At 43.9% G+C, this 20063-nt stretch overlaps 1 non-coding gene and 1 pseudogene across 1 annotated transcript; both read right to left on the bottom strand.

Annotated features, from left to right (window-relative positions):
- LOC134737575 (putative uncharacterized protein FLJ44672) overlaps nucleotides 1–19756 on the bottom strand; it is a 62590-nt pseudogene extending 42834 nt beyond the window's left edge.
- LOC129034352 (U6 spliceosomal RNA) lies at nucleotides 12846–12949 on the bottom strand. Its single transcript, XR_008501852.1, has one exon. It is a non-coding gene; the product is annotated as a U6 spliceosomal RNA (small nuclear RNA).
- Nucleotides 19757–20063: the final 307 nt, after the last annotated feature.

Below are 20063 nucleotides of genomic sequence, written 5' to 3'. Positions count from 1 at the left end.
AAAAAAAGAAACATTAGCCAGGTGTGGTGGTGGTGCACACCCGTAGTTCCAGCTACTTGGGAGTCTGGGGTGGGAGAACCCCTTAAGCCTGGGAAGTCTGCACTACAATGAGCCAAGATTGTGCCACTGCACTCCAGCCTGGGTGACAGAGTGAGACTCTGTCTCAGAAAGAAAAAAGAAAAGAAAGTGTTAATCCCCCTGTGAGAATCTCCTCTTCTCCTGCCCTCTCTGGAACCTCACTTGTCAGTTCTTCCTCCCACTTTCCTGTATCTTTAACCTATCCCCCACTTTTAGCTCCTTCCCATCATCATTTAAATTACTCAAACTTCTTCTGTTTAAAAAACCTCTCCCTAAACTCAGTGAGAGGTCTCCTGCACACCCATTGAGCCATCCGCTCTCCCTGGTGCCTTCTCTACAGCAGCCTGAGCCATGTCTCTAATCCATGAATCTCATCATGTTACTCCCCCATTTACATCACTTCTCCTTGCCTCAGGGATTAAGTCCAAACTCCTTAACAGCCCCTGCTCTGCCCTGCCTTGCAAGGCAGCCTCACTGCTTGCCCCTCTCCATTTCATCTGCTGTGGAGTCCAACTGAGCCTCATCTGCCCCTTCAATGCAAACTCTTTCTCCTCTGGGAGTCTCTGAAGTGGGTGATATCCTCTGCTTATAATATGTTTCCCCTTAAACCTCTACTCTCTTCCTAGCTAGCTTTGACTCCTCTGTCACTTGTCCGCTTTGGCATCACCTCCTCATGGAAGACTTCTTTGACTCCCCAGATTCTCAGGAGCATGGCAGGTGAGGTGCTCCTCCCAAGAATGGATGGAGATTAGGGAGTGTGTGTTATTCATGCTTAATTCACCAGTGCTTAGCTGAGTACCTGGCATAAAATAGTTACTGTGGTGGCCAAAGTAATAACCCCCACCCCCACCAATTGCTCATGTCCTATGTTACACAGCACAATTACATAGAAAGGTGGAATTAAGAGTGCAGATAAAATTAATGTTGCTCGTCAGCTGACCTTAAAACAAGATTATCCTGGAGTATCTAGGAGAGCCCATGTAATTACACACATTCTTTAAAACTGGACGAGGGAGGCAGAAGGTTAAGAACCAGAGACGGTGGGCACAATGGCTCATGCCTGTAATACCAATACTTTGGGAGGCCAGGTCAGGAAAATCCCTTGAGTGTAGGAGTTCAAGGTCAGCCGTGGCAACATACTGAGGCCCCATCTCTACAAAAAAATAAAAACGAAATTCACTGAGTGTCACGATGCTTGCCTGTAGTCCCAGCTACTGGGAAGGCTGACATGGTAGGACTGCTTGAGCCTGGGAGTTTGAGGCTAAAATGAGCCATGATTGGACCACTGAACTCCATCCTGAGTGACAGGGCAAGGTCCTGTTTCGAAAGAAAAAAAGGACATTGGAATCAGGGTCCTCTCCATCCTGAGGTGCCTACAAGGCATCTCTCTCTGCAAACGAGTAAACATCACCCTCCAACTCCTTACAGAGTGGAGCAGCAGGAAAACTCCTTCACCTCATTTCTGTGCTGCTTGGGAGGCCTGGACAGCCCAATAACAAGCTCCTTGCTGATGAAGCAATCAGGAAATGGCTCGAGTTGAGCTAAGGAGAATTTGGATCCTTCTTTTGGTTCTCAATAGGCAGGGTAGGGGCCAGGCATGGTGGCTCATACCTGTAATCTTTGCCCTGTGGGGGGCCAAGGTGAGAGGATTGCTTGAGGCCAGGAGCTCAAGACCAGTCTGGGCAACATAGCAAGACCTGGGTGGCATACACCTGTGGTCCCTACTACTTGGTAGGATGAGGAGGGAGGATCAATCACTTGATCCCAGGAGTTTCAGGCTGCAGTGAGCCATGATCACACTACTGCACTTCAGCCTGGGTGACAGAGCCAGACCATGTCACAAAAAGTTAGAAAGAAAAAAAAAAGAGAGAGGGAGAGAGACTATACACAGGCACCACCACATTTGGCTAATTTTTAAATATTCTGTAGAGACAAGGTCTTGCTAGGTTGCCCAGGCTAGTCTAAAACTCCTGGCGTCAGGTTGGGCATGGTGGCTCATGCTTGTAATCCCAGCACTTTGGGAGGCTGAGGCAGGCAAATCACCTGAAGTCTGGAGTTCAAGACCAGCCTGGCCAACATGGTGAAACTCTGACTCTATCAAAAATACAAAAATTAGCTGGGCAGTAGTGGCGTGTACCTGTAGTCTCAGCTACTCGGGAGGCTGAGGCAGGAGAATCACTTGAACCTGGGAGGCGGAGGTTGCAGTGGACCCCATCACTGCACTCCACCCTGGGTGACAGAGCGAGACTCTGTCAAAAACAACAACAACAACAAAAACTCCTGGCATCAAGACATCTTCCTGTCAGCCTCCCAATGCCCTGGGATTATACTGTTTCCTATAATTGAAGACACTTGTTCTCATACTGCTTTAAGGTATAAAGGAAAAAAAAAAAACACAGATAATGGCAAATGTTGGTGAAGGCCGGGCATGGTGGCAGCCTGTAATTCCAGAACTTAGGGAGGCTGAGGTGGGCAGATCACTTGAGACCAGGAGTATGAGATCAGCCTGGGCAACATGGTAAAATCCCATCACTACAGAAAAAAATATAAAAATTAGCCAGGCATGGTGGCGTACACCTGCAATTTTCAGCTACTCAGGAGGCTGAGATGAGAGAATCACTTGTGCCTGGGAGGTCAAGGCTGCAGTGAACTGTGATGGCATCATTGCACTGCAGCCTGAGAGACAGAGCAAGCCCCTATCTAGAAAAAAAAAAAAAAAGTCAGTGAAGATGTGGAGGAATTGGAACCCACATATATTACTGGTGGGAACATAAAATCGTGTAACCATTTTGTTTGGGTATTTCTTTTCTTGTCATTTTAATTGGATTTTTTAAAAATCAAGACCGGGTTTCACTATCTTGCCCAGGCTGGTCTTGAATTCATGGGCTCAAGCCATCCTCCTAGCTGAGCCTCCTGAGTAGCTGGGATTACAGGTGTGAGCCATTGCACCCAACTGGTGTAGCCACTTTAGAAAACAGTCTGGCAGTTTCTCAAAAGGCTAAATGTACAGTCATCCTATAATGCAACAATTTCACTCTTAGGCATATATCCCAGAAAAATAAAAATATACGTCCACACAAAAACTTGTACAACAATCTTCATAGCAGCATTATTCATAATGACCAATACATGGAATACATGGAAACAAGCCAAATATCCACCAACTGATGAACAGATAAACAAAATGCAGTGTGTCTCTACCATGGAATACTGCCATAGAAGGAATGAAATATTGATACACACTATGACATAAAGGAACTTTGAAAACACTGTGCTAAGAGGGAAAAAAAGCCACAAAAGATCACACATTGTACAATTCCATTTGTCCAGATTAGGCAAATCTATAGCGACAAAAAAATTAATCAATGGTTGCCTAAGGCTGGGGGCGAAGGTAGGTGGGGAGAGTAGGAGGTAGTGGCTAAGGGGTATGGATTTCTCTACAGGGTAATGAAAGCTTCTAAAAGTGACTGTGGTGATCGATGCACAGCTCTGTGAATATTCTAAAACCTATTGAATTGCAGATTTCAATAAATAAAGTGAATGGTATGTGAATCATATTTTAATAAAGCTATTATTTAAAATAATGATAATAGGGGGCTTGGCACAGGTGGTCATGCCTGCCTGTAATCCCAGCACTTTGGGAGGCTGAGGCAGGAGGATCACTTGAGGTCAGGAGTTTTGAGCCCAGTCTGAGCAACCTGGCAAGATCCCGTCTCTATGATAAAAAATGAAAACATTAGCTGGACATGGTGGCACATGTCTGTAGTCCCAGCTACTTGGGAGACTGAAGTGAGAAAACTGCTTGAGCCCAGGAGTTTGAGGCTACAGTGAACCATGATCATGTCACTGTACTGTAGCCTGAGCAACAGAGCAAGACCCTGTCTCTGAAAAGGAAAGAAAACAAATGCAGGTTTTTATCACTTTGTGAATGTAGCCAAGTTGGAGGAGAAATAGACAATAGTAAAAGAGCACTGAATAACGAGGGTGAGTGGCTGGTTAGGCTCAGTTGCTAGCTAAATGGCTTCTAAAAAATTCATTAATAAAGTTACGGCTCTGGGGACAGTCATGTAGTCAAAGAATAAATGCTAAATTCATTACAAATGCCCATGGTCCTTCTTTACATGCCTTCTAGTGAAAAATTCCTAAGTGCCTAAATAGCAAGTCTGCAATGATAGCAGCTGTTTATTAAAGACTACAAAAAAGAAATGGAGGCCAGGCGTGGTTGCTCACATCTGTACACCTTGCATTTTGGGAGGCTGAGGCAGGCAGATTGCCTGAGGTCAGGAGCTCCAGACGAGCCTGGCCAACATGGTGAAACCCCATCTCTACTAAAAATACAAAAATTAGCTGGGTGTGGTGGCGGGCGCCTGTAATCCCAGCTACTCGGGAGGCTGAGGCAGGAGAATTGCTTGAACCCAGAAGGTGAAGGTTGCAGTGAGCCAAAATCGTACCATTGCACTCCAGCCTGGGTGACAAGAGAAAGACTCTATCTTAAAAAAAAAAAAAAAAAAAAAAGAAATGGCATCTTCTTCAAGAATTACATTGTGTTTCATGATAAGCTCTAATTTTGCATTTGTTCAAGTATTGATGAGATGTAGCCAATATGACAGCCAACTTGGATAAAATGCAAACAACACAATTTCATTTTCTCATTAACGAAACTGATTAGGTAGTCTAATATCAACTCTGATCTTATTAAAAACTGATCAGATTTTAAAAATTACGGAATTATGGAGCCAATAAGATGTTACAACCTGTTCCAAGGGGAACTCCAAAATCCACACATATCTGAGACCATCAAGTATGATGAAATATATTTGATTACTATATTGAAAAATAAACTGATTACAAAGCCGACAATTGGACAGGGGTCTCCTCATCCACAGCCACACAAACCTGATCATACAGCTATGTGGTTACAAGGCCTACATAGCCTAGAAGGGACTGGTCTGACTTGAGATTTCATGTGTATTTGTATTTTGAGACAGGGTCCCACTCTGTCACCCAGGATGGAGTGCAGTTGTATAATCATAGCTCACTGCAACCTTGACCAACTGGGCTCAAGAGATGCTCCTGCCTCAGCTGCCCCCATACCTGGGAATACAGGAAAGTACCACCATGTCAGGCATTTTTTTTCATTTTTGTAGAGAGAGAAGTCTTGCTATGTTGCCCAAGCTGGCCTCAAACTCCTAGAATCAAGAGATCTGCCCATCTCAGCCACATGAGTAACTGGGGCCATAGGTACATACCATCATGTCTGGCTATATTTATTTTTTTAAATTTATTTTTTTGTTGTTTTTTTAGAGAGGAGGTCTTGCTATGTTGCCCAGGCTGCTCTCAAACTCATGGCCTTCAAACATACTCCCATCTCTGCCTCTCAAACTGTTGGAACTATAGGTGTGAGCCACTGCACCTGGCCTGACTTGAGATTTCTTTTATCTAGCATCCTTTACTTGGTAGGATTGGGAAAGGCAGTAGTGTTTTTTAAAATTACTTAATAATTCAATTAGAATCAAACTCAACCTTGGCCACTGCCTTCTCTCACAGCTCACATCCAGTCTGTCAGGAAATCCTACTGACTGACTTCAACATGTATCCATGCTCTGACCATCTCTCACCACCACCGTGAACCCGGTCAGGATCACTATCATCTCCCACCGGGATGCTGCCACAGCTTGGCCCCCACGCTTCTACCCAAATCTTCCCATAGTCTTTCTCAACTTGGCAGCCAGGTCGTGCTTTTAAATCAGGAGACAGACCATGTCGCCTCTCTGCTCAGAAGCCCTCGGTGGTTCCCATTTTAGTCAGAGTAAAAGCCAAAGCCCCAGCAATAGCATCCCAGGGCTTACACGATCTGAACCAATCCCAGCCCAGTAACTCCCTGGCCTCCTTGCTGACTTTGCTCCCTCTATCTCTTTGCTCCACTGGCCTCCTTCCAGAGCCTCAGACACACCAGAGAGTTTCCTCCTTTATCCAACAGGATAAAGATCCTGTTGACTCAGCCTACAATGCTCTTCCCTCAGCACCTTGGCCAGCTCCATCACCTGCTTCAAACTTTTGCTCAATATTCACTTATGAGGCCGACCCTGACCACTCTACTTAACATTGTCATCTGTCCCCATTCCCACCATGCTCATTGCTTTCTTTCTTTTTGAAACAAGGTCTTGCTTTATTGCCCAGGCTGGAGTACACTGGTGCAATCACAGCTCACAGCAACTTCAACCTCCCAGGCTTAAACAATCCTCCCGCCTCAGCCTCCCTAGGAACTGAGACTACAGCTGCATGCCACAACACCTGGCTTTTTTTTTTTTTTTTTTTGAGATGGAGTTTTGGTCGCCCAGGCTGAAGTGTAAGGGTGCGATGTCAGCTCACTGCAATGTCTGCCTTTTGGGTTCAAGTGATTCTCTGCCTCAGCTTCCTGAGTAGCTGGGATTACAGGCACCCACCACCACACCTGGCTAATGTTTGTATTTTTAGTAGAGATGGGGTTTCACCATCTTGGCTAGGCTGGTCTTGAACTTCTGACCTTGTGATCCACCCTCCTCGGCCTCCCAAAGTGCTGGGATTACAAATGTGAGCCACTGAGCCTGGCCTTTTAAAAAAATTTTTTTTAGACATGAGGTCTCATTATGTTGCCCAGGCTGGTCTTAAGCTCCTGGGCTTAAGCGATCCTCCTACCTCAGCCTCCTAAAATTCTGGGATTACAGGCGTCAGCAACTGTAACATGAGGTCCCAGCTTCACGTTCATTTTTGGTTGTTGCTACAACAAAGTACCCTACATTTAGTGGCTTCAAACACCACAAATCTACCATCTTACAGTTCTGGGGGCCAGAAGTCCAACTAGGTCTATTAAGGCTAAAGTCAAGGTGTCAGAGGGGCTGCATTCCTTCTGGGGGAGGCTCTAGACAGAATGTGCTCCTTTGCCTTTTCCAGCTTCTAGAAGCCACCCCCATTCCTTGACTTACCTCGTGACTCCATATTCAAGGCCAGAAGTACAGCATCTTCAAATCTCCCTCTCTGACCTCTTCTTCCATTACCACATCACTTTCTCTAATTCTGACTCTCCTACCTCCTTCTCTTATAAAGATCCTTGTGATTGGTAGGTATGGGGGCTCCCATCTGTAATCCCAACATTTTGGGAGGCCAAAGAGGAAGGATTGCTTGAGGCCAAGTTAGAGATCAGCCTGGGGAAAATAGGAAGACCCTGTCTTTACAAAATTAAAATTAAAATCAGCTGGACATGGTGATGCATGCCTGTAGTTCCAGTTACTGGAGAGGCTAACGTGGGAGGATTGCTTTAGCCTAGGAGGTCAAGGCTGCAGTGAGCTATGATCACATCACTGCACTCCAGCCTCAGTGGCAGAGTGAGACTCTGTCTCAAATATAAGAAAAGAAATATACATTTGGTCTCTGCCCCTGGTTCCTGGCACAGAGCTTCCAAAGCTCTTAAAAAGCCCTTTGTGACAGAGGTAATAGCAGCATTTTCTGTTTTGATATTTAGTCTTAGTCCCAGGTTCCTGACACAAGGGCCTCTAAGGTCTTTCAGATCTGCAGCATGGTAAGAATGCATGTGGGATGCTGTTGAGCTAACACGGTGGCTGCAAGCTCCTAGACTGCTTCAGGAGGAGGGCTAGCTGCCAGAGAAAGCAACCGCATTTTTTTTTAAATGGAGTTTGGCTCTTGTAGCCCAAGCTGGAGTGCAATGGCACAATCTCAGCTCACTGCAACCTCCACCTCCCGGGTTCAAGCAATTCTCCTGCCTCGGCCTCCCGAGTAGCTGGAATTATAGGGATGTGCCACAACTTCTAGCTAATTGTTGTTATTTTTAGTAGAAACGGGGTTTCACCATGTTGGTCAGGCTGGTCTCAAACTCCTGACCTCAAGTGGTCCATGTGCCTCAGCCTTCCAAACTGCTAGCATTACAGGAGTGAGCCACCGCACCTGACCCCAACCACATTTTTTGAGGCTTGGAACTTTCAGCCTCACCTGCTGAACTCCAGGAGGCAAAAGGAACTGGAAATTGACTTAACTACCAATGGCCAACGATTTTATCAAACATGCCTCCATAAAAACCCAAACAGCAGGGTTTGGAGAGCTTCTGTGTTGCTAAACACAAGGAGGTCCTGGGAGGGTAGTGTGCCCAACAGAGAGCATGGAAGCTCTGTGCCCCTCCCCACTTACCTTGTCCTGTGCATCTCTTTCATTGGCTGTTCCTGAGATGGAGCCATTACATTGGGCCAGTAATAGAAAATAAGGTGGCCAGATGCGCTGGCTCATGCCTGTAATCCCAGCACTTTGGGAGGCAGAGGTGGGTGGAATCACCTGAGCCTAGGCATTTGAGACCAGCCTGGGCAACATAAGAAGACCCCATCTATACAAAAAATAAAAGAAATTAGCCAGATGTGGTGGTGGGAACCCTATAATTCCAGCTATGTGAGAGGCTGAAGCAGGAGAATCACTTGAGCCCTGGAGGTTGAGGCTTCAATGAGCTATGATTGCACCACTGCACACCAGCCTGGACAACAGAGCGAGGCCCTGTCTCTTAAAAAGAAAAGAAAAAAACCTGTTTTTCTAAGTTCTGTGAGTTGTCCTAGTAAATAATTAAACTCAAGAAGAAGGTCATGGGAAACCCTGATTTCTAACTGGTTGGTCAAAATACAGGTGACAACCTAGGACTTGCAACTGGCATCTGAAGTGAGGGTGGTCTTGTGGGACTGAGCCCCTAACCTGTGGGTTCTGCGCTAACTCTAGGTAGTGTCAGAATGCAATTGCGGGATATGCGGTTGGTATCCAGAGAGTTGGAGAATCGGTGTAGAAACTCTGCACATACATTTGGTCAGAAGTCTGTGAGTAGAGAGAAACGTGTTGTGGGAAGTCAGGGACCCCGAATGGAGGGACCTGCTGAAGCCACGGATGAAGAACATAAATTGTGAAGATTTCATGGACATTTATTAGTTCCCCAAATTAATAATTCTATAATTTCTTACGCCTGTCTTTACTGCAATCTCTGAAGATAAATTGTGAAGATTTCATGGACACTTATCACTTCCCCAATCAATACCCTTGTGATTTCCTATGCCTGTCTTTACTTTAATCTCTTAATCCGGTCATCTTCGTAAGCTGAGGATGAATGTCCCCGCAGGACCCTGTGATAATTGCATAAACTGCACAAGTTGTTTAAACAATATGAAACCTGGGCACCTTGAAAAAAGAACAGGATAACAGCAATTTCAGGGAACAAGGGAGATAACCTTAAACTCTGGCTGCCTGTGGGCCGGGTGGAACAGAGCCATATTTCTCTTCTTTCAAAAGCAAATAGGAGAAATATTGCTGAATTCTTTTTCTCAGGAAAGAACATCCCTGAGAAAGAGAATGCATCCCTAAGGGGAGGCCTCCGAAATGGCCGCTTTGGGGACGGCTGTCTTTTACAGTCATAGATAAGGGATGAAATAAGCCCCGGGCTCGTGTGGCGCTCCCAGACTTATCAAGACGAGGAAATTCCCACCTAATAAATTTTGGTCAGATGGGTTGTCTGCTCTCAAACCCTTTCTCCTGATAAGATGTTATCAATGACAATGCGTGCCCGAAACTTGATTAGCAATTTTAATTTTGCCCCAGTCCTGTGGTCCTGTGATCTTGCCCTGCCTCCATTTGCCTTGTGATATTTTATTACCTTGTGAAGCATGTGATCTCTGTGACCCAAACCCTATTCGTACACTCCCTCCCCTTTTGAAAATCACTAATAAAAACTTGTTGGTTTTGCGGCTTGGGGGGCATGACGGAACCTGCCGACATGTGATGTCTCCCCTGGACACCCAGCTTTAAAATTTCTCTCTTTTGTACTCTTTCCCTTTATTTCTCAGACCGGCTGACACTCAGGGAAAATAGAAAAGAACCTACATGAAATATCAGGGGTGAATTTCCCCCGATATCACACAGGCTCTTCTCTCACCTGTCTACCTGCTTAACTGCATAGGAGAGGCAATGGATGGTGCTCATGAACAAGGCAAGCATTAAAGTCAGACCAGACTAACATTTGACTCAGTCTTAATATTCAGGTGAGCTTGGGCAAATCGCTCATTAACCCCAAGTCTTCATCATTTTGTGCACATAATGGGGATAACTGTGGCACCCACCTGTTTTTGTGAGAATCAATGAAATATTATGCTTGATGTTATTGTGATCATGATACTATCTGACAAGGGCAGTGATGCATGATAACATCAAAAAATTAGAAACTGTAATGAGGTCTCTTGGGCAAAATTCCATACAAGCAAATGACCGTCTCTCCAAAGCATTCCTGCCACACTTAATTCACCATTCCCTGAACAAAATGTGCCATCTTCATTGTTCAGGTCTGTATAGTGCTGGTTTCCCTGCCTGGGCAGCTCACTCCATCCCATCCCAGCCCAATCCCCATCCCTCCACCTCCCCCTTCCCTCCCCTCCCTACTCTCATACAACTCTTCCTCATCTTACAGGACTTGGCTTCAATGTCACCTTAACTGGAAGCTTCTCTCCCTCTCCAGAAGAGCTTCCCATTGCACTTGATGCATGCACTATTATTTGATCATTTTTGAGTTACAGTCCAAGTCTTTTTGTACCTGAATAACATGTTGCCCAGTCAGTCTCTCTTCCTGGATTCAGAAGTCTTTCATGGTAGGTCCAGCTAGAAGTGACAAAAAGACATTCTAAAAAAAAAAAAAAAAAAGAGGGATGACACAGACAGACATCAGCACTTAGAAGTTTTAAATGGTATGTGGAAAACAAAATTTAAGGGCTTCTAGGAGAAACGTAGGAGGGAAGGTGTTACTGGGAAATATGATAGAAGATTAATTTTTATTTTATTTTATTTTTAGAGAAAGGGTCTTGCTCTATCACCTAGGCTGGACTGCAGTGGTGAAATCACAGTTAACTGCAGCCTCAACCTCCAGGGCTTGAGCAATATTCCCATCTAATTTTTATTTTGTTTAAGAAATGCAGTCTTGCTCTTAGCAAAGCTAAAGTGCAATGGTGTGATCATAGCTTACTGCAGCCTCAACCTTCTAGACTCAAGTGATCCTCCAGTCTTAGCCTCCCCAGTAGCTGGGACTACAGGTGTGCACTGCAACGTGTAGCTCATTTTTTTTTTTTTAATTTTTAGTAGAGACAAAGTGTCGCTATGTTGACCAGGTTGGTGGTGATCTCCCACACTCAGGCAGTTCTCTCACCTCAGCCTTCCAAAGTGCTTGGATTACAGGTATGAGCTGCCACACCCGGCTGAGGGGGTTAATTTTTAATTATATAAAGAGCTCAAAGCAAATATTAGAAGGAGCCTAAATGCCTCCAGCAGTTGACTGGTACTGGTAAATTGTGATACACCCATATAATAAAATATTATGCAACCATGAAAAGGATTAAGATAGATCAATAGCTATTGGCACAACTGTCCACGAAATATGAAAATGTGAAGTGATGTTCAATCACCATGTACGTATCTTGAAGGATATGGCCCATTTTCTCAATAGCAATTATTTCCTGAGATAAGATTATGGGTCTAAAGAGTGAAGGAAATTTTTCACTTATTTAAAAGTATTTACTATTTTTCTAATTTAATAAAAGATTAAACAGATCATTGAATTAGTAAAAGACAAAGTAACTCTATAAATAAATGGAAAAGACACAGATACCCCAGGCATGGTGGCTCATGCTTATAATACCAGTACTTTGGGAGGGGGTGGTGGGGGGATTGCTTGAGGCCAGGAGTTCCAGACCAGCCTAAGAAACAAAGCAAGACCTCGTCTCTAGTAAAAATAAAAAAATAAAAATAATTGGCCAGGCATAGTGGCATGTACCTATAGTCCCAACTACTGAGGTGGAAGGATCACCTGAGCCTAGGAGGTCAAGGCTGCAGTGAGTTGAGACTGTGCCACTACACTCAGGCCTAGGAGACAGAGCGAGACTTCATCTCAAAAAAAAAAGGACAATAAAGAAATAAAGCTAATAAGCTAACATAAGGAAAGATAAAATATGTGACAAATAGGCTGGGCGCATGGCTCACAGCTGTAATCAAGCACTTTGGGAGGCCGAGGCAGGTAGATCACGAGGTCAGGAGTTCGAGACCAGCCTGATCAACATGGTGAAACCCCGTTTCTACTAAAAATACAAAAATTAGCTGGGCATGGTGGCATGTGCCTGTAATCCCAGCTACTCAGGAGGCTGAGGCAGGAGAATCACTTGAACCTGGGAGGCAGAGGTTGCAGTGAGCCGAGATCACACCACTGCACTCCAGCCTGGTTGACAGAGCGAGACTGCGTCTCAAAAAAAAAAAAAAAATGGGTGACAAAGTAAAAGTAATAATATGAGGTCTTTCATTTATCACACAGAAAATAACTTGTTAAATTATAATACCTGTGTGGGCGAAGGTGCAGTGAAATGGCCATTTTCTTGCAGTATTAGTGGTGTTTAAAATGTATATAAGCCTTCCAGGATAAAGCTTGGAAATTTTTTTTAAATCATACAGACAGTGACTCATTATACTGCCTCCTCCAACTCCTGGCCTCAAGCAATCCTCCCACCTCAGCCTCCCAAAGTGCTGGAATTACAGGCTGACAGCCACCATGCCTGAAAGCTTTGCAATTTACATCAAGGGTAATAAGAATGCTCATGCCCTGTGACTCACACTAATCTCACTTCTGGAAATTTCATCTTTGGATATAATTCAACTTAAACAGAAGGTCGTATGCACAAACACAGTGAAAATCTGGGAGTAATTTTTTTCTTTTTTTAAAAAATATGGAATGCTTCACAAATTTGCATGTCATTCTTTCACAGAGGCCATGCCAATCTCTCTATTGTTCCAACTTAAGTATGTGTGCTACTGAGGCAAGCATGAGTAATTTAAGATAGAGTGGTTAAGTGAAATAAGGAAGAATTATGGAGAATTTAAAAATCTATGCTATTTATAGGCACCTAGTAACAGCTCAGTAAATATTAGCTGCTATTATTATTTTTATGGTAATTTCACTCAATTAAAAATTGTCATTAAAAATTACCATTGTCATGGAACATAATGTCTCCTACAGTATAATTGTAAAAACAGATACAATTAGTCCCTTGGTATATGGGGGGATTAGTTCCAGCTCTCCCATTTCTGTGTATACCAAAATCCACGCATACTCAAGTTTTCGAAGTCAGTCCTGTGGAATCCACATATAACACAAATGGGAAAATTAGTGAGGTGTGGTGACAAGCACCTGTAGTCCCAGCTACTTGTGAGGCTGAGGCAGGAGGATTGCTTGAGCCCAGGAGGTTGAGGCTGCAGTGAGCCGTAATTGCACCACCGCACTCCAGTCTGGGCAACAGAGTGAGACAGAAGGTTGACTTTTTAATAGAATTTTTCTGTTCACTTGAAGATATGGTCAGGATTGTGGCATATGAAAATTCTTCATAAAATAACTATCTAATTCAATTAATGCTGGAATTGGGAACAGCAGAAGTGTCATTTCAGAGCTACTCACAATGAAAGGTGATGTCTGGGGCTCAGGTGTGTTGAGGTCCCCATGCCTGGACTATGGGTGCTGAGTGGGATTTACTTGTCCATCATTTTCTATATTCCAGCACTGGGAAACTAGGGTTTATCCATCTTGATAAGATGTCATTTAAATTCCACTTCACAAGAACCACAAATGGAAGAAAGGTCATGAAACCACAGGACAGTACTTGTTCTCAAGGGAATCTTCAGCTTAGGTGGTTCTGTAAAAGAGAAATTACATTGTTGAAAAATCGTTGCAGGTCAGGTGAGGTGGCTCATACCTATAATCCCAGCCCACTGGGAGACTAAGGCAGGAGGATCCCGTGAGGCCAGGAGTTCAAGACCAGCCTGAGCAACACGGTGAAACCTCATCTCTACAAAAAATTAGAAAATGAACTGGGTGCGGTAAAACATTCGTATAGTCCCAGCTACTCTGGAGGCTGAAATAGGAGGATCGCTTGAGCCCAGGAAGTGGAAGCTGCAGTGAGCTCTGATCTCACCACTGCACTCCAGCCTGGGTGACAGAGTGAGACCCTGTCTCAAGACAGACACACAAACACACACACACACACACACACCCCCCTAATCTCAGTCTGCCCAGCCTTGACTAATCAAAAGGGCCTTCTGGGTTACAGAAGACGTATGCTCTTTTGTAGGACAGGGAGAAACCAGCAAGCTTGTTCACAGACTTTTCCTCATCCTCTGCTTAGTTTTCCAAGAACCCTCACAGTGGAAATGGAGTCTCTGGGAAAACGACCTAAATCTTTGGGTTACCAGGGGAGAAATATGCCTCCTTTGTCAATTAATAAATGGAACACCTGCCTTAAAATCCAGGGAGTTCTGCTAGAATGAATCACTCCCTAAGACCCTGCCCTATGCATGGAACATGAAAAACTGAAGTTTAACTGGGCACGGTGGATCACACCTGTAATCCCAACACTTTGGGAGGCTGAGGCAGGCGGATCACCTGAGGTCAAAAGTTCTAGACCAGCCTGGCCGACATGGTGAAACCCCATCTCTACTAAAAATACAAAAATTAGTTGAGCATAGTGGTGGACGCCTGTAATCCCAGCTACTCGGGAGGCTGAGGCAGGAAAATCGCTTGACCCTGGAAGGCGGAGGTTGCAGTTACTTCTAGAAGAATTTCCATTAGCCCTTTGAAATCCTTCAACATTCATGAAGGCCAAAGAGTTTTCACCTGATTTAATCTGATGGGTATGTGACCAAAGTCTTTCAAGGGAATACAGACTCCCAAACCGTTCAGCTGGGAAGTGAGGAGAGAATTTATTACTCAAAATCAAAGGGAAATGAAAAGAGGCCAACATAGAATTGTCATTATTCTTTCTTGGCGGGGAATGGATTCCAGAGTCATTCTGTGACCTTTACATGACCTCCTTATTAGCATCTAAAAGCTTCCAGTGTAGGACGCAGCCAGCTAGGTTCTCTTCTAATGTAATAAAATTTGCTTCAGCAAACCTTATGCAGAGCCATCTCCAGGCTCCAGAAATAATAGGCTATAAATTACTGGATCTCCCATTTGATACAATGAAGTATAAGCACGGTCCTGAATGACTCCTCTACATACTACTCTGGGTGGCTTGAAGTGAATTTGATACAAGAACTGGAGCGAGCGCAAAGCAGAGCTAGATCTAGGATTAATGTGCTTGGGCCCAGCTCTTCACTACTCACCTATGAGTCCAGTTCCAGAACCCAAGCAGAGGGTGGGGAAACAAGGCTCCTGACTTTTTTCCTTAATGTCTGCATCTCTTTCACATTTCTTATCTCCTTGCAAAGAAACTAAACAGGCTCAACTGAAATAACTAAATGATTAAACCCTATACAGAGAATCTCCAAAGACTGACAAAACATCATTCAAGACTGTTACACACACAACCTTGAGGATGACTTGATGTACCAATACCATATTTGGGATCATTCCAAATTCCCATCAAGGATCTGCCTATATCAACACAGGAGCCAAGGACCAACCATTCAAATGGGCCCTGCTGCCAAGCCTTTTTTTTTTTTTTTTTTTTTTTTTTACAATGCCATCACTTCATGTTGTTCCATTTAACAAAACTGCAGCCCTTCATCTATCCTTAACTCCCTTGGCCAATGGTACAGAGCCAGAGTATGCTACTCCCTAGCAGGAAATCAACAGGATGACCTACTAAATACCATTCAGAAGATGCTAAGACCCATGAATTGCAACAAGAAAGAAAAGACGGAGAATTAGTCAGATAGGTACATGCTGTGCCAAAAATGCACTACAGCCCCCACCCAATTCTGCCTAATCCTAGCTGGGCTGACACCAACCTGATGAGACAGGCCTATAAGATCTCAAACTAAAACAGAAACTCCTGAACTGGGTTCTTTCGAACCCAGGAAGCAGCAGTAAATCATTAAAGAACAGATAAGTTCTTAAGGTGAGGGAGAGTTTCAGATAAATGGAATGCTGGTAGAACACAGGGCCCAAAGGAGCAAAAGTTAACCTAAGCCCAGGTAGAACCTTGTTTACTAGAGTATTAGGCATGGGTTGGGGCAACGATTCTAACCAGAGAAACTGGCTTCAGTGAGGGCAAGTTGGCAATCCAAGGTATAGCATGCATAGGGCTGGCAAAATTCAGGGTGACTGAAGCAAAAGCTTCAGAACCAGAAAGACCACATCTGGGGGTAGAGCATAAAACTCTCAAGAGATGAATCTTTGTAAGAGTGAGGCAGAACTATATAGCAGTTTTAGGAGACCTGTTGGTGCCCAGCAAGAGCTCCAAACGGGCTATATGCAGGGATGCAGGCTGTAGTCTCAGGAGAGGAGGTTCACAAAAGTCATTCAGTCCAAGACCTCAAACTGTGTTCTCTACTAAAAGGAATCAAGGTTCCCTAGAGAAATGGCTGACTCCATGTATGGTGCAGTATATTGATCCTGGAACATCTTTTTTGCCAGAAAGCAAGGAAGCCATCAAAGTCCAACAGGATCACATCAAAAAGACATGAAAGTCAACTTGAAGAGATAATTATTAACCTAGATGAGACAATGTAAGCATCCAAAACAATAAAGACTGCAATGGCCTGAAATACATCAAATGCAAACAATAATCTATGAGTTTATAATGGTATTCAGAAAAAAAACTACTGGTCATTAGAGGGAAGGTTACTAGGTCACTAACTCACTACTCTGAAAAGTGACTTAAGATGAGAGGTAGGGTGGAGAATTAGCCATTTATTCAGTTTTTCCTGTACAAACATAAATTTTTAGGGAGATTGAAGCAGATGAAACAAATCTGGAAAAATGGAGGTAACTGCTTAATCTGCGGGTTGGGTGCATGGAGGTTCAACATATTTCTTTTGTGTGTATTTGAACCCCCTACAAAAAAAGCACATGATAGAATGTGAGCCAAGCAGCTTAGGGTTTAGGCAAGGCTTCTGCCTACAAGAGACACTAGGATATGAGGGGTAGTTTTAGCCCTGATGGGCTGAGCCAACTGGAGGTATATACAGAGGTGCTAAATTGCAGCCGTATCATGTTGCCCAGCACTTGATCAAATCCTAGATCCTAGGTCTCCTTGGTAGCATGCTTCCTAGGTAGTGGATCTGAGGCTATCTATAGAACTTCCTTTGCAGTCATAATTCGCTCAGAAACTACAAAAGTGCTTGCTCTTGAAAATGGAGTCTGTCTTTGTCCATTTCATGCTTCTATAAAAGAATACCACAGACTGCATAATTTATAAAAAGGAAAAAAGGAAGGAAGGAGGGAAGGAGGGAAGGAAAGGAAGGAAGAGAAGGAAGGAAAGGAAGGAAGGGAAAGAGGGAAAGAGGGAAGGAGGAAGGGAGGGAAGGAGGGAGGGAGAGAGAGAGGGAGGGAGGGGAAGGGAAAAAAAGGGAGGAGAAGGGAAAGGAGGAAGAAAAGGAAAGGAAAGGAAAGGAATAAATTTTATTTCTTAACAGTTCTGGATGTTAGGAAGTCCAAGGTTGAGGGGCCTGCATCTGGTAAGGGTCTTCTTGCTGCACCATCCCACTACAGAAGGCAGAAGGAAAAGAGAGTGCAAGAAAGCAAGAGGGTAAAAGGGGCTGAATTCTGTTTTATAATGCACCCACTCTGTGATTACTAATCTATTACCACATTAACAACATTAACTCATTCATAAAGGCTATTTTATTAGGCCCCACACCCCAACTGCTGCATTGAGGATTGAGTTTCCAGCACATAAACTTTGGGGGACACATTTAAACCATAGCAGAGCACTTAATTCAACCAAGAGGAGCTGGGAAAATCAAAGGCATGAGAAAGACAGAGAAAGCTAGCAGACAGAAATGCACAGGTTAAGGGAAAAAGGCACAATGAATCCTGTAGTGCAGGCTACTTTATCAAAAGCACCTAAAAAAGATCTCATTAACTCCCCCAGCTCACCTCCAACCACATCTAAAGAGCCACACACAGCACCACCAAAGACAGCACAATGAGAACAGCATTTTCCTCAACAGACAAGCTGGGAGTATCTAGACACCTGACCTCTATAGCTCCGGAACAGCCCTAAAACAGCTCCTCCCTAACCACCACTCAAGTCACCAGCTTGGAAAGTATTCAGAAAACCCAAATCCTGACACAACACTATGAAACAACTTAAAACAGCAAAGAACAACCCATTTAAACAGCAATGCCAGCTGCTGGGAAAAAAAGGAACAATAAGTAGAGGAGAAACAGACCTCTTGTGGTCCACCAAGACCCAGTCTCTCAGCTCCAGCACTTTCAAATGCAGAATCCATACCCCTCTGGGGCCTGTGGAGCTCCACAAGGCATGTCGTCCTCAAAGATAAATGAGCAGGCAAGCTGGCTAGAAAACCACTAAGGGTATTATTCTTTAAAGAATCTTTATAGGGCCAAAGAGGAATGGGTCTTAACTGGCTATGTGAACTCCCCACAGATTCTGAGGATGATGTCAGTATCCCTTTCCAGATGTGTTTAACACTTTGCAGTCACTTGTATTCCTGCCACCGAGTGCCAGTGCTTTGCTAATTTGAACTGATTCCAGCTCACGCTGACCCCAGCTCCCTGGATGTTACCATTAGCCAAGACTGTCACCCATACTGTACCCTTTCAAAGAGTCCTAAAAACAGCTCTTCACCTACTCTTCCAAGACAAGTAAAAATGTCTGCCAAAGAAATGGGGAAAAAAGATTCAGAGAGTGAAAACAATTAACATACTAACAAGAGAGCAAAAAGCAAAGGGGGAGGAGAAACTAGGAAAATCATATATGGGCTCACATCTATTTCCAAAGCTGGGCTAATGTCCTTTTGCTTGTGTCTGAATAAGGCACCAATTTTAAGCTGCTAATGAAAAAAAAGAAAAAGAGAAAGAAGCAGGCCCAGGCCGGGCGTGGTGGCTCATGCCTGTAATCCCAGCACTTTGGGAGGCCGAGGCGGGTGGATCACCCAAGGTCAGGAGTTCTAGACCAGCCTGGTCAACATGGTGAAACACCATCTCTACTAAAAATACAAAAACTTAGCCAGGCATGGTGGCGCATGCCTGTAAATCCAGCTACTCAGGAGGCTGAGGCAGGAGAATTGCTTGAACCGGGAAGGCAGAGAATGTGGTGACCTGAGATCACGCCATTGCCCTCAAGCCAGGGCAATGAGAACAAAATTCGGTAAAAACAAAACAAACAAAACAAAACCACCATAAAATAACTCAGACTTAATTAAATACAACCCTAGTGGTGAATGACTAAAGATGGATTACTCATAACAGAGATAATAGTCCAATAAGAATCTAAGAATCTGACCTTTAAATAACAGAAAAATCCTTTCCTTCGAAAGTAATATCCTCTCAAGGCCAGGAATTCCATTAGTAGAAAGCCTTTCTAAAAAACAAAATTCCTGGCCAGGCATGGGTTCACATCTGTCATCTCAGCACTCTGGGAGGCCGAGGCGGGAAGATCACTTGATGTCAGGAGTTTGAGACTGGCCTGGCCAACATGGTGAAACTCCATCTCCACTAAAAATACAAAAATTAGCCTGGTGTGGTGGTGGGCACCTGTAATCCCAGCGACTTGGGAGGCTAAGGCAGGAGAATTTCTTGAACCCAGGAGGCAGAGGTTGCAGTGACCAGCAAGGTTGCGCCATTGCACCCCAGCCTGGGCGTTAAGAGTGAAAACTCCATCTCAAACAAAAAAAAAAAAAAAAAAAAAAAAAAAAAAAAATTCCTTTGGGAAGGCCTTCTACATAAAAATCTTCAACGTGAGACTGGAAAAAAGGGTATGGGATCATCACCGGATCTTTGGCTTTTACAGCTCGAGCTATAAGAACAAAAAGAAAAAGGGATATCATTTAAACACAGTATGTAGAAAAGAATAATTATTGAATCTGTACTGCTCTTTAACTTTTACGCTTTGATCTTTAATTCTGTTATTGTGATTGAGTCCAAAGAAAAATAGTATGAGTAAAATAAAAAGAACACCAAAAATGCTAATATTCTG

This window comes from Pongo pygmaeus, chromosome 2 (assembly GCF_028885625.2).
Source record: "Pongo pygmaeus isolate AG05252 chromosome 2, NHGRI_mPonPyg2-v2.0_pri, whole genome shotgun sequence".
Taxonomy (NCBI): domain Eukaryota; kingdom Metazoa; phylum Chordata; class Mammalia; order Primates; family Hominidae; genus Pongo; species Pongo pygmaeus.
This window is presented reverse-complemented; position numbering and strand designations above follow the sequence as displayed.